Source organism: Saccopteryx leptura, chromosome 5 (assembly GCF_036850995.1).
Source record: "Saccopteryx leptura isolate mSacLep1 chromosome 5, mSacLep1_pri_phased_curated, whole genome shotgun sequence".
NCBI lineage: Eukaryota > Metazoa > Chordata > Mammalia > Chiroptera > Emballonuridae > Saccopteryx > Saccopteryx leptura.
The window spans coordinates 26,350,929-26,356,521 of NC_089507.1; the positions used below are offsets into that span (position 1 = coordinate 26,350,929).

General features: G+C 39.3%; 1 non-coding gene across 1 annotated transcript; it reads right to left on the reverse strand.

Annotated features, from left to right (window-relative positions):
* Positions 1 to 1,083: 1,083 nt before the first annotated feature.
* Positions 1,084 to 1,159, reverse strand: TRNAA-UGC (transfer RNA alanine (anticodon UGC)). Its single transcript has one exon. It is a non-coding gene; the product is annotated as a tRNA-Ala (tRNA).
* Positions 1,160 to 5,593: the final 4,434 nt, after the last annotated feature.

The following is a 5,593-nucleotide window of genomic DNA, read 5'->3' on the forward strand; positions in this document are numbered from 1 at the left end:
TAAACATTATCCTCTTTTAAAAATAAGCAAATTCATCTGCCCATAGTGGTTATGCCCAAACTCTGAAGTATCCATTAGAGACATTGGCATCCATTAGAGTTTGACTCTAATTTAAATCTGACCAGTAGCAAATTACTCTGTTGACTTTCTCAGCTTTTAAACTAGTGTCATGAATGCAGTAGGCAATACACCGAACTTCTCCCTGCTGAACTCCTGCCTTCTAGCTATTGGGTCTGGGTCAGCCTTATTATGCATATAAAAGTGGTCCTGAGAAACTAGAGCTGGAGTCTAGCTTACATTTTCCATGGAGTCAATTATGGTGAGCTGGGTTCTGTTTTACTGCACAGTGTGCTGAGGTTAACTCAGAGATGAAAAGACCAGCAGGAGAGCAGTGGGGCGGTGTGGATAAATCGAAGGGGAAGATTTGGTTTTTCAATACTGTAAGTAAGAACATTTACAGAAAAATACACAATAACCTTTTCTATAGTTTAGAATTTTTGGTTGAACACTGAGAATGTTTGATGTGGAAAGAGAGAACTTTTAAGACATTTGCTAAATATTTGGAATGTATTATAATTACTCAAGCTCCCTACCATCTCAACTTTAGTGATTTCTTGAGACACCAAGTAGAGATTTAAATATCTTTGATTAATATAGTTTTTTCTGTCAGACTGCTGTTTTTATGAATGACACATGCTATGGTATGAGCCCTCCCCTACATTAGGTTACATTGGTAACTTTTTAGGTAATGATTTCTTTTTTTTATTTTATTTTTTGTTGTTTTTTTGTTGGTTTTTTTTTCTGAAGTTGGAAACGGGGAGGCAGTCAGACAGACTCCTGCATGCGCCCGACCGGGATCCACCCAGCACGCCCACCAGGGGGCGATGCTCTGCCCATCTGGGGCATTGCTCTGTTGCAACCAGAGCCATTCTAGCACCTGAGGCAGACAGAGGCCATAGAGCCATCCTCAGCGCCCGAGCCAACTTTTTGCTCCAATGGAGCCTTGGCTGCGGGAGGGGAAGAGAGAGACAGAGAGGAAGGAGAGGAGGAGGGGTGGAGAAGCAGATGGGCGCTTCTCCTGTGTGCCCTGGCTGAGAATCGAACCCAGGACTCCTGCATGCAAGGCCGACGCTCTACCACTGAGCCAACTGGCCAGGGCTAGGTAAAGATTTTGAACAGTCCCTCCAGCTTCTTCTTCCTCTTCAAAAGGACAAAAAAAGACTAATAATAGCACTACCTATGAAAAGAATATTTTCATATGATTAATCCTTTGTTTACACTCAAAGTTTAATAATTAATTATATAAAGAAGTAATGGAAATGAATAAGAAAGACACTGAGGTTTAATAGGTAAATAGGAAAAACAAATATTTTATTAAAAAAGAGCTAACATTATAAACAAGTATAAAAAATGAGTTATTTTTAGTATTGAATTTTTAAAAAATATTGGTTTGCATGACAAGATTACTTGATCTACATTGTACATTTACACAGAGATATAGCTATAACTATATTGCAGAGAGTTACACTCATGTCAATATTTGGCTTCTCAACATCATTGGTGCCTCTTCCTCTAACAGCCTCATTTCCCACATTCTCCTCCTGGCTGGACCCCAGAGGCTCCTTCCACCAGATGCTTCCCCACCCTGCGTGGAGATGCCAGGAAGTAAGCACAGGAACTAAACTGGGCCAGTCAAATGCTAATTCCTGTGAATTTGGCTCTTGACTGAAACGACAGAAGGACAGAAGAAATGGCCAAAGTTTATTTATTGTAACAATGAATACTGAAGATTTCATGCTCTTAAAACCTCCCACAACTGCCAGTCTGTCTTCAGCCTCACTTACAGTCCCCTCCCCCATATATATGTAACAAAGTCTCTCTTCAGTTAAATTACCCAGAGTCTGCTTTTACTGCCTGAAAATAGCCTGAACGTCGCCGCCTATATGTTTTAGTTGCTTTTTAAAACTCATTTTTCTTCTGAATCATCAGATTGATTGTGCAAACAGCTTTAACACTTAAATGTCATGAGCTATTGCTTCACATATATGTTATCATAGCACACAGCTAATTAAGAACGTAGTCATAATGGAGTCATTCTGAAAATGAGTATATACAGTTGGTGGGTGTGTTTGCAACTTCCTCGCTGTCACTCTGTTCTAGAATCAAATTTTATTTATTGCTTCACTGAGAACTTTGCTGCCAGGGTAGACTCCTGAAAAGGTCTAGTGGACCTAGAGGTACACAGATAGGTATGCCAAAAAATGACCCTAGTCTTCTATCTTTTGACCAAGCAAAAACTAGTCCGAAGACTAGTGTAATTATTACCTTAGCACTTGTTATAAATGCACATCCTCAGGCCCTATTCTTGACCTGCTGACCCAGAATGTGCGTTTTAAAACATTAAGGGGACATTTGTTTGCATATTAAAGTAATTCTGTTCTACTGAAATTTGCATCCATTATTTTATAATTTACTACTTGCACCTCTGCGTTAAATATAACAGTAAACTGTCTCTACATAGGTCCTTTTCAGAGCTTTTTAAAATCAATTTTTTATTTAATAATCTAGTGAGACATGGATAGATCATACTACTTTTCATCCTGAAAGGCAAGAACTGAAGCCTAAAAAGGCTGACTGGTGAGGTCACTACTATTCAGTGGTATAGCAAAGGTTCATACACAGGAGTCTTCATTAAAGTGAAGGTGGCCTTGGTTGGATAGCTTGGTTGGTTAGAGCATTGTCCAGAAGTGCAGAGGTTGATGGTTCCATTCCCGGTCAGGGCACATACAGGAACAAATTATGTTCCTGTCTCTCTCTCTCCCTCTCCTTCCTCTCTCACTAGAATCAATAAATAAAATATATATATATATATTTTTAAAGTGAAGGTATTGGGTCTTGAGCAATCACTTGACTCAGTGGTCTTCTGAGAAGGAACATTTCAGTAGTATCTCCTTTAAAAGGTTTGTTCTGTCTCTGCTTGGGTCAACCCACTGATTACAATCTTATTAATTCAAAAAAAATCAGCCGATTCATTTTCTGGACTGTTTTAATATTTATAAAATGATCTGATTTGAAATAAGCTGCTTTTATCTGAGTCTAGAAAACAAGAGAACGGTTTCATCTTTTCCTACAATATCCCTTCAAATAGGATGAAAGAGTTGGTTAGCTCTTCCCTCCTTGTCTTATGTTGTTCAAGGTAAATTATTTCAGCCATTCCCCAGTGGCATATCATATAATCCCTCCTTTCATTATCCCTATGGAGAATACTCAAGTTGCATGGCATTCTTATGAGAAAAAAAAAAGAAAAAACTTTGCACCCTGGCTGGTTGGCTCAGTGGTAGAGTGTTGACCCAGCGTGTGGAAGTCCCAGGTTTGATTCCTGGTCAGGGCACATAGGAGAAGCACCCATCTGCTTCTCCACCCTTCCCCCTCTCCTTTCTCTCTATCTCTCTCTTCCCTTCCTGCAGCCAAGGCTTCATTGGAGCAAAGTTGGCCCGAGGGCTGAGGATGGCTCCATAACCCCACCTCAGATGCCCAGGATGACCCCACTGGCAGCGGAGCAATGCCCCACATGGGCAGAGCATTGCCCCCTGGTGGGCATGCCAGGTGGATCCCAGTCAGGCGCATGAGGGAGTCTGTCTATCTGCCTCTGCTTCTCACTTCAGAAAAAAAATACAAAAAAACCCCATTGCAAATAATCTAATGCAGTCTAACTACCATGAAGTACAGTGTGATAATTACCTCCATTAATCCAGACATTCTGTTATTATTATGGCTGTCTGAGGTTTAGTCAATCTGTAACATTAATATAATAGTTTTTTCTTATTCTGAGATTGTATATTCATTTTCTTTTTTAAATTTTATTTAGAAAATTAACTTTAACAGGGTGACATTGCTCAATAAGAGTACATAGGTTTCAAGTAAACATTTCTATAGCATTTGAACTATTGATTATGTTGTATACCCATCACCTAAAGTCAAATTATTTTTATATAAACTTTTTTCACATCAAGTTTTTCCCATTCTGTCTCTGAGCTAGTGTTTTTTTGTTGTTATTGGTGATGGTGGTTTAATTTTTGTGCCTACTATAAGCATTGGTTCTTGTCTGATGATGTCTTCTTATTGGTTGTAGACCATCTTTCCAGACTCAGAAGATCATTTGAATTCTTGGTTGTACTGAGAAGGCCAGACTGGGTGGGGGGGGGGGGGAGCAGTTTCTTTTACTCTGTGACAATCAAAGCCAATCCTTTCCTTAGCTTCACAAACAAATAGACCAAGCCCAAGTAAATTTCTGTGCATCTGCATAAGCCAATCACACTCATTTCACCATAACCTATATCTCTGCTAAGAACTATTGAGGTTTTGAGAGGCCAATTAATCACCCTCTTTTTTGAGTTGAAAATTATTTGAGTAATAAATAACAGATTCAGATAGGCATCAAAATATAGGCTTTACTGTTCACAAAACTAATTAAGAACTGTAATTTAGAGCAGAGGTCAAAACTGACTTTGACTTTTGACTCCCCATCCCTCTCTCCTCACCCTTCATAGGAGGTTGTCCTGTGCTAATGCATGGGGGACAGCAGTAGAGCGAGAACACATTCAGTGTATAGATAGGAACCAATAAGAAGCAAGAAGGGGCAGTTCAACTGGACAGAACCCCTTTCCCTACTCTCAGTCTTCAGATCAATCACTTCACCTCCTGTGGGGGGAGGGGGGAGGCACCAGGGATGCGACAACCAGAAATATTCTCCCAGTGTTCTCTGCTGAGGTAGGAAGTAGAAGTCACCTTTCTTCCAAAATGGAGGAACAGACAATGTGTTTTCTCTCAGAAGAAGCCCTGGAGCTGAGTGTGCTTCCTGCCAAACCGGATGCTTGCTTCCTCTTGCATGAGACTGCTTCATTTCTCCTTCTAATCCTTTGCATCTTTCCCCTTCTCCACTAACATACATCTTCCTGTGTCTCTATTTACTTATAAGAAACATATTATTTGAGACATTGAATTGTGAACCACCTAAAAATTACTAATTTAATCTTAGATTTGTGTCAAAAGCAGACAAACCAAATTCAAATAGCTGGATGGTATAGGGACCATTAGATGGAATAGGGCTCTTAGCATTCATTGATCAAAGTCTTCACTCTTGTGCCTGAAATGTGAATTTAGAGGTCATTGTCATTCCCTATCCCTATACAGTCTCCCTGGAAGTAATGAACATGCCCCAAAACATCAATGCAGGTATTAAGGTAAATACTTAGAAACAAAATGTAGGTCATAATATATTACTTTAAAATTTTCAGGAATAAAATTTTAGATAGGTGTGTATTACTGCTATATGCAACTTTTAAAAAAATGATATTGGTTTATAGTAATTTAACTCTGAGTTTTTGTTTTACTTCCAAATGTCAAAAACCCACTCAATTTTAGAATAGGGGTCAGCAAGCATTTCCTGTAAAAGGCCTGGTAGTAATTATCGTGGGCTTTGAGGCTCATTTAGTCCCTACTGGGACTTCCCAACTCTGCAAAGCAGCCAAGAATGATAAATTTTTAAGATTATATAACCCTAAAATGACCACTTTCATTAGTTTTTATCCAG